The following is a 9,716-nucleotide window of genomic DNA, read 5'->3' on the forward strand; positions in this document are numbered from 1 at the left end:
GAGGAGGGATCTCCATAACCTTTTATTCAGTAGATAAACTATCTGTTCTAGGTGAATAAAATTGTCTTTCAATTGAGAAGAAGCAAGGTAATGTTTTTACACAAATATGCATTTTTCAGGAAGTCGCATTGGATTAGTTAATATCTGGATGGCCATGTTGTCCAATGGGTCTTGTGGGGGGGGGGGGGTTGGGTGTATGAAACTTTGATGCTTCAGTTTTGCTGAAGCATGGTCATGGATGTGCCTTTGGTTGTGTTCCAGGAATCCTGCATCACAAATCCTGCGGAACTTCTGCTGCCCATCCCACCATCTCAGTTGGACACTAATCCCTCCTCTCCCAAGGAAACTGAACCCAGTCTGTACCAGCTGCTGCAAATCCCTACTCAGGCATGGGGCCTGGCCCAATAAATGGGGCAGCCCAGCTGCAATGCCATAGGCAAGGTCCTTCCTCTCTCCTCCCCATCCTAAAATTGTTCCTCCTCACTGGAACATCACTGAAACAAAAGGATGCTCCCCACAACTCTCACTACCGCTGCCTCACGCTATGCCTCTCCCATCCAAGCACCAACCATAGCAGGTCTCCTCCACCTTCCCCTCACCCTATCACTAATGAAAGAGCCCATGGGGGAACAAGACCAGTTCCAGCCCATTAAAATTAGCAGCCAATGTGTATGTGTGTATAAGTACATATGTGAGTGTGTGTATATATGTGTACATGTATACATAGACAGAGGGCACAGGATCAGTTGGACAGGAAGGTATGATATTTAAAAAACAAAATTAAGAGGTAAGAGAGGAATATAATGGGAGAAGGAGAAAGGGAGAGATAGAATAGGGTAAATTATCTCATATGAAAGAGGCAAGAAAAAACTGTTACAATGGAGCGGACGAGTAGGAAAGTGAAAGGAATGGGTCAATCTTACTCTCATTGAATTTGGTTAAAGGAGGGAATAACATACACACTCAATTGGGTCTCTTATCCTACAGGAAAGTAGGGGGGAAGGGGATAAAAGGGGGGACGATAGAAGGGAGGGCAGATTAGGGGAGAGGGTACTTAGAAGCAAACACTTTCGAAAAGGGACAGGGTCAAAGTAGAAAACAGAATAAGTGGGGGGGGATAAGATGAAGAGGAATATAGTTAGTCTTTCACAATATAACTACTATGGAAACGTTTTTCTTAACTACACATGTACAATGTGTATTGAGTTGCTTGTCTTCCCAGTGGGGGTAGGTGAGGAGGGAAGAAGGGAAAGAATCTGGAAATCAAAGTTTTTAAAACAAATGTTAAAAAAATTTGTTTTTTACACATGACTGGGAAATAAGATATACAGGCACTGGGGTATAGAAATCCATCTTGCCCTACTAGAAAGTTAGGTGGGGATGGGGGAGGATATAAGAGACAGCAGATTGGGGGAAGGGGTATTCAGTAGGTTCAATATCTTGGGATCGGGGTAGGGGAAAGACAGGGAGAAAATTTATAACTCAAAATCTTGTGGAAATGAATGTTGAAAACTAAAAATAAATAAAAGATGAATTAAAAAAAATTAGGACCTAATGAAAGCAAGGTGGACAACCTCATCCTCTCAAGTCTCCTAACCACCTTCCCTCTCCATAGTGCCCTTCCTATCTATTTTGAACCTAGTTTGACCTGGATTAAACTGGCTCAAACCAGATTAAAACGAATTGAACCAGTTTGAACGAAATTAAAATGATTAGAACAAGTTTTAAGTTGTTTGAGCTGAGCTGAATGGGTTTGAACTGGTTTGAATTGGGATTGAACCTTTGCACTCAAAAGCCATCAAGGAAGAGTTCTGTTCTTTAGACCTTTTTAAAAAATACATACTTAGGTACAACTCAGCAGCAAATTAAAAGGCTTATCATAAGATTGGTTTGTAATTCTTAGCTCCAATTCAATTTAATTTAATTCAATCCAGCAAAATATTAAGTGTTTAGTATGATTTCTATGACTCAATCTTATTCAGTCTTCACAACTCCAAAAGGTAGTCTTTCTTGGGAGATGAAATTGTTGGAAAGAATAATCATCCCTCATTCTACATGATGAAAGCATACAGAAAAAGAGGAAGTCAGCTGCAAAGTATAGTTTACTGGAGGTGTAAGGCAAGGGGTGGGGGGAATGGGGAAGTGCCTAGGAATAAAAAAGTCCAAAGGTCACAGTGAGGAGGAGATGGAATGGGAGAAAGGGTTTATTAAGTGAATACATTTGCCAAGCACTATGCTAAGCACTTTACAGATATTAACTCATGTTATAATATTTAATTGGAGAACATTAGATTGGAAGTTGAAAGATAACTCCATTAACAATGAGAACTCAGGTAAGTCACTTCCCATTTCTGGATTTCCGTGTCCTCATCTATAAGGTAAATTTTAGATCAGTTAATCTTTAAGGCCTTTTCCACATCTAAAGCCCACGATCCACAGTATTGTCATGTGGCATGCTGGATTTGGAGACTGAAGACCCGTGTTTCAATCTTAGCTCTGTTATTTACTGGCTATGTGACTTTGGACAAAATAAATTTCCCTCTCTGGGCTTCAAGTGGCCTCATTTGTAAAATAAGGCTAGACTAAATCCTTTGTAAAGTCTTTCCATCTCTAAGCTTTTGGATTCTGGTTTATCAATGATCATTTCCATGTGGTGCCTAGTTCAGAGCTGGAAACATAGAAGACACTTGTTAAATACTTATTGATTGACTGATGGGGTCTTAGTCAAAGAAACCAGCTCATTAATGTGGCCAAAAAAAAAAAAAGCCACATCTTAGAAGCCAGAAGCTTCCTAACCTTTGGCTAGTTTATGAGCTCAAGTCAAAGCATCTATTTAAGCCTGGAGGGAGGAGTCAGTAGTTTACATATTATAGGACTGTGATGGGCTAACACGTCCCATGCTAGTAATTCTTGTTGTGTGAGTGAGGTTTTCCCTTTCTGGGTATATGAAAAGCCAACAGGCTCAGACAGTAGGTAGCCTGTGTGGGGTACAGAGGCTCACTGTGAGTCTGCCCTTCTGAATAACCAACCCACATGAGTGGCTTTTCTGTCCTCTCCATAGGGAGGGGGATGGCAAAGGAGAAAAGAGGCCCTTGGGGAGGTCTTTGCTCCCAAGAGAAACAGGCTATAGAGACCAACAATGCTAATGGCCAGATATTCCAGGAGCCTCAGGCAGGTGGCTATAGTTAATGGCATTTAGGGCCAAAAGGGACCTTGGAGATTATCAACTCCAACAACCTCATTTTATAGGTGGGAAAACTGAGACCTAGAGGGGAAATAACTTGCCATGGTCTCAAAAGGAATAAGTAGCACGGATGGGATAAAAAAAAATTGTAGGGGTGGCTAGGTGGCACAGTGAGCAGAGCACCAGCCCTGGAGTCAGGAGGACCTGAGTTCAAATCTGACCTCAGACACTTAACACTTACTATCTGTGTGACCTTGGGCAAGTCACTTAACCCCAATTGCCCTCCAAAAAGCAAACCAAAAAAAACCCAAAAGCTATAGTTCCTTTGACTCCAAAACCAGTTTTTTTTTTTTTTTGCCATGACGTTATGCTGTCTCTTTTATATTTTATGATGTAATTCAGGAAGGAGAGGGATGCCTTTCTTTTCCAAGGGTATCCTATGTAGTTTAGAGTCTGATGGAGGCTGTGGCTGGAATGGGACCATTATAGTTTCTTCCAGCTAAAGGCATCCTAACTTTGACCTGTATCCTATAATACTGAAAGAACTGGCATATGTGTCATGATCAATATTGCTATTTCAGAGATCTTTGAATGAATGCAGAGAATTGGGAATTGCAACTCTTGTGGGATTAGAGGACAAATATCCATGTTTTTTATTTTTTTTTTTAAGTGTATAAAGAGCAAGGAACAAGTTCCAGGACCATAGCTGTGTGGCTCTGGGCCCAAGAAGGGAGTAGAGACTCTCACCTTTGGCCTTGCACATGAGCCTGCAGAGGAATAAACCAGAGCAGGAGATCAAAATTGAGGGGGAACTTGGAGAACCTCCCAGTGGACTAACTATGACTGAATCTAGCAGCAGTCTGTGGATATTCAACCACACACAAGCCAGCAGACCCAAACCAGGTCAGGAATGTTCAGACCAGGAGGGCAGTGAACAGACCTCTCCCCAGATCTCATCACTTTGGAAGCATTAAAAAGTTACAGGCCCCCACACTGATGTGTGGAAGCAGCAGAAGGACAGAAAGCTCAGGCCAGATGTTTCTTTCTCTCCACCCAGTTCCCCCAGGTGAGCAGAGTCCAACACTAATATAAAGTCCAAAATGAAGAAGTAGACTGGAAATATGGAAAACAAAGAAAGAACCTGATCATATAAAGCTACTATGGTGACAAGGGAGCTCAAGTCACAAACACAGAAGGCAACACATTGAAAACATTTACAAGCAAAGTCTCAAGAAAAATGCGGTTTGGGTAAATAAGGATATCAGAAGAGTTAAAGATATTTTTTTAAAGAGCAAAAAAAGAATTTAAAAAATAAAATGAATGGTAGAGAAAAAATTAGGAAAAGAAATGAGAGCTATACAAGAAAATAATGAAAAGAGAATCAACAACTTGGTAAAAGAGGTACCAAATCTCACTGAAGAAAATAACTCCTTAAAAAGCAGAATTGGACAAGTGGAATCTAATGACTCTGTGAGACTTCATGAAATGAGAAAACAGAGTCAAAAGACTAAAAAACCTCATAGGAAAAACAACTGTCCTAGAAAGTGTATAAAGAGCAAGGAACAGGTTCCAGGCTCTGGGCCCAAGAAGGGAGTAGAAACTCTAACTTTGTCTTAGAAAATAGATTGAGGAGATATAATTTAAGAAACATTGGACTACCTGAAAGCCATGAGCAGAAAAAAGCTTAGATATCATATTTCAAGAAACTATAAAGGAAAATTGTCCAGATATCTTAGAACAAGAGGACAAAGTAGAGACTGAAAGAATCCACTCATGCATAGACTTTTGAAAAAAATCCCAAAATGAAAAATTCCAGGAGTATTATAGCCAAAATTCAGAATTCTCAGGTCAAGGGGAAAATACTACAAGCAGTCAGAAAGAAATTATTCAAATACCATAAAGTCACAGTCTGGATCATACAAGGATTTTTTTCTTCAACTTTTTAAACATTTTTATTTAAAAATTTGAGTTCCAAATTATATTGCTCTTTCCCTCCTTCCCCTCACCCTTCCCTGAGATGGTAAGCAATCAGATATAGGTTACACATATGTAATTATGTAAAAAATTTCTACATTAGTAATTTTGTACAAGAATACTTGAATTAAAAAAAAATGAAAGAAACTGAAAAAGCATGCTTCAGTCTGTATTCGATCAATATCAGTTCTTTCTCTGAAGGTGGACAGTATGCTTCATCATTAGTCCTTTGGGATTGTCTTGGATCATTGTAATTGCTGAGAATGTCTAAGTCATTCACAATTCTTCATCAAAAAATATTGTTACTGTGTAGAACATTCTCCTGGTTCTGTTCATGTCATATGCATCAGTTCATGTAAGTCTTTCCAGGTTTTTCTGAAATCATTCTACTTGTCATTTCTTTTTCTTTTTTAAAAATTAATTAATTTTTAGTTTTCAAAATTCATTTCCACAAGATATTGAGTTCCAAGTTTTCTCCCCATCCCTCTTCTGCCCCCAACCCAAGATGACAAGCATACTGATTAACCCTTGCCCCAGTCTGCCCTCTCTTATATCCTTCCCATCTCCCCCTTAGGTACCTCCCCCTTATTTTCTTGTAGGGCTAGATGAATTTCTATACCCCAGTGCCTGTATATCTTATTTCCCAGTTGCATGTAAGAACAATATTTTAGCATTTATTTTTAAATCCTTGAGTTCCAGATTCTCTCCCTTCCTCCTTCCTCACCCACCCCCATTGAGAGGATAAGCATTTCAATATAGGGTACACATGTGTAGTTATGAAAAACATTTCCATAGTAGTCATATTGTGAAAGACTAATTATATTTCCCTCCATCCTATCCTGCCCCCCCCCATTTATTCTGTTTTCTCCTTTGACCTTGTCCCTTTTCAAAAGTATTTGCTTCTGACTACCCCCTCCCCCAATCTGTCCTCCCTTCTATCATCACCTCCTCTTATCCCCTTTCCCCCTACTTTCCTGTAGGGTAAGATACCCAATTGAGTGTGTATGTTATTCCCTCCTTACTGCTTGTCATTTCTTATAGCATAATAATATTCTATTACAATTGTATACCACAGTTTATTTAGCCATTTCCCAATTGATGAGCATCCCTTTGAGTTCCAATTCTTAGCCACCACAAAAGAGCTGCTATAAATATTTTCATACTAATAGGTTCTTTTCCCTTTTTTTTAGATGTCCTTGGGATATAGATCTACCGTGTTTCCCTGATAATAAGACACTGTCTTATATATTTTTTTTGGACAGAAAAACACCAGAGGGCTTATTTTCAGGGGAGGGCTTATTTTAATGAACATTGACAGCAACTTTAATAAACAGGTAAATGTGAACAAAAAAATGTACCTTTATTCAATAAGCAAATCACTGGGGAAGAACAGGATGATGCGCTCACTGCTGCAGCTCTGATTGGATGCAGCTCGGAGCATGGCGTGCGTTTCACGAGGGGGGGGGGCGGTGCATACAGAGGGTACCGTAATGTAGTGTAGCGCAGGGGATCACCTTCACTACAGTAGCAATCTCAATGGGGCTTATTTTCGGGGGAGGGCTTATTTTAGAGGAATCTTACACAGTAAGGGGAGGGCTTATTTTCAGGATAGGTCTTATTATCGGGGAAACATGGTAGCAGTGATATTGCTGGATCAAAGGGTGATCATGTAAGATTTTTCAGCTACCACTGTAAAGGAGCAGAGAACTTGGAATATATTCCAGAAGGCAAAGGAGCTAGGTTTACAACAAAGAACAACCTACCCAGAAGAGCCAAGCATTTCCCTTATGTGGGGGAAAAAAGGATATTTAATGAATTAGAGGATTTTCAAGTATTCCTGATGAAAAGAGCATAGTTGAATAGAAAATTTGACATTCAAACACAATACATAAAAAGCTAAACACAAAAGAGAAATCACAAGGTATTAAACAATATTAAACTATCTATATTCCTATGTGGGAAGATGAGATATGTAACCTCCTCAGAATTTTATCAGGGATAAATTAATTAGGGATATTAAAGGGAGTCTGCTCAGAGGGCATGGGTGTAAATTTATTATGTTGGGATGATCTCAAAAGAAGAATGGAAGGGCGAAAAACAGAGAGCATTGGAAAATGGGAAGGGAGAAGAAGTATGGGGAAAATTATCTCAAATAAATGGGTGACACAAGGAGGAGTTTATACATTGAAATGGTCAGAGGAAATGGGCAACACTTGAACTTCACTCTGATTTGAACTGGTTCAAGGAGGGAAGAATATATATACACATAGTTGGGTACAAAAATCCATCTTATCCAACAGGGAAAAAAGAGAGAAAAAGGGAACACAAGGGAGAGTAGATTAAGGAAGGCTGTGGTCAGAAGCAAGACAGACTCTTGAGGAGGGGACACAGTAAAAGAAAGAAGGGTAAGTATAAGAGAATAGGATGGAAGGAAATACACAGTTAGTAATCATAACTGTAAATGTAAATGAGATTAACTCACCCTTCAAATGGAAGAGGATAGCAGAAAGGATTAGAAATCAGAATCCAATAATGTGTTGTTCACAAGAAACACACTTGAGATGGAAAGATAAACAGAGATAAGGTAAGGGGCCAGGTCAAAATCTACTATGCTTCAGTTTAAGTAAAAAATAGCAGGGGTAGCAATCATGATCTCAGACAAAGCAAAAGCAAAAATATATCTAATTAAAAGAGATTATCAAGGAAGCAACATTTTGCTGAAAGGTACAATAGACAATAATTAATATTAATACTGAACATAAGTGCAACATGGCATATAATCCAAATTCTTGGAAGAAAAGTTAAATGAGTTATAGGAGAAAATAAACAGTAAAACTTAATGGGGGGGAACTTAAAAAAAGAAAAAAGACATGCAGCCAGATGTGATAGTAATGGCAATTAAAGATTCCCCTGTATTGGCTTGGTTTTCAAATTGATTGTGTTAAAACCCAGAGTTTGTTAATCCCACCTGTGGGATGGGCTTGTTGATGTGAAAAGAAAGTCCTGAACTGGGAGGAGCTGGTGATGTAGATTTGGAGAGACACTAGAGAGAGGCGGAAGATCTTTTTGGAAGCAGCACCTCGTGGAGAGAGAGAGACTAAGAGATTGCTGGTGGCCGCTTTGAATTGCCCTGGACTTTTGAGACCTGCCCCCTGAGCTGCCAAGGACTGAGGAGACATGGCTGTTTTGCTGGTACTTTGTCTGTCTGTTTTGATGTTGTTTTGCCAGATTTGTCCACTGGTGAAAGACAGTCCTTTTGTTGAAGAAGTCCTGGAACCTGGCTTTTCGCTAAGAAGCCCTGAGACTGTCCTGCAGACAGAGTGAATACTGTCCACTGGTGAAGGACAGTGCTGTTGTTGCAGGGGTCTGGGAACCTTTCTGTTGGTTCGGAAGCCCTGAAGAAGGATTTTCTTGTTGTATGTTTACAGAAATCCTGGGAGAGGGCTTTGCTAATGTGTTCAGGGGTTCTAGGACTGTTCTACAGACAGAGGATGAATTCATGAAGGGACTGGCAATGTATCTTATGGCCTTGCTAAGCCTTGTCTCCCCAGGAACTAAGATTGCTGAGAACTTGCCTCGTGTCAAGATGAAGAAAAGAGCTCCATTTGGGTATTAAGTGCTGTGTTTAAACTTGATGTAACTCTGGGGTAGATTCAATTGTGATCCAGGGGTGGGGAACTTTTGACCTTTTTGTGTTCTGTGGTTGAACAAATGAATGTAGTTTACTTATGTTTGGAAACTAATCTCCATTTGAGAAGAGAGGTTTTGTGGTGGACCAAATGAAGGTATAGCCTAGGGGTGGAGAAGTATTTAGAACAGGGACTTTGTAATTGATTGAATGATTGGAAGGTCCTGGGGTGGGATAGTACTTGGAGATTATTTAATCACACTTAGTAAATGCTGTATTTTGAATGATGTCATGTTTTGATCTTCTCTGTTCTGGGTTTGTTACTGAATAAAATAGAGAGCACCTATGCTGGTATTTTGAACCTGGGAAGTTGCCTTTCTTTTGGCATTACATTACACCAGACTGACCTCATTTGCTTTGTCAATAGTATTATTTAACCTGGAGATAAGGAGAATGCTGTAGATATAACTTACTAGCATTTGACAAAGTTTTTTTTGTGGACAAATGGAAACATTTAAGTTAGACCAACAGTTCTCAAACTAAGGTTTGAAGATGCCTAGGAGACCTTTTAGAGGCAGCTAGGTGGCACCATGTATAGAATGCTGGCATAGAATCAGGAACATGAATTCAAATTTAGCTTCAGATACTAGCTGTAACCCTGAGCAAGTCACCTAATCTCTGTCTGCCTCAATTTCCTCAAAAAGAAGATGGAGAATGATAATAATAGCATCTACTTTCCAGGGTTGTGAGGATGAAATGACATAATATTTATAAGCACTTAGCTCAGTGTTTGGCACATAATAGGTAGCTAATAAATACCTATTTCCTCCCTCCCTCTCTCCTTCCCTCTTTCCCTCCCTTCTACCCTCCTTCCCTTCCTTCTTTCCTTCCTTCCTTCCTTCCTTCCTTCCTTCCTTCCTTCCTTCCTTC

The sequence above is a fragment of the Petaurus breviceps genome, unplaced genomic scaffold (assembly GCF_028583685.1).
Source record: "Petaurus breviceps papuanus isolate PSGF00001 unplaced genomic scaffold, PetGlider_PUasm1.0 90775, whole genome shotgun sequence".
In the NCBI taxonomy this organism is placed as follows: Eukaryota; Metazoa; Chordata; class Mammalia; order Diprotodontia; family Petauridae; genus Petaurus; species Petaurus breviceps.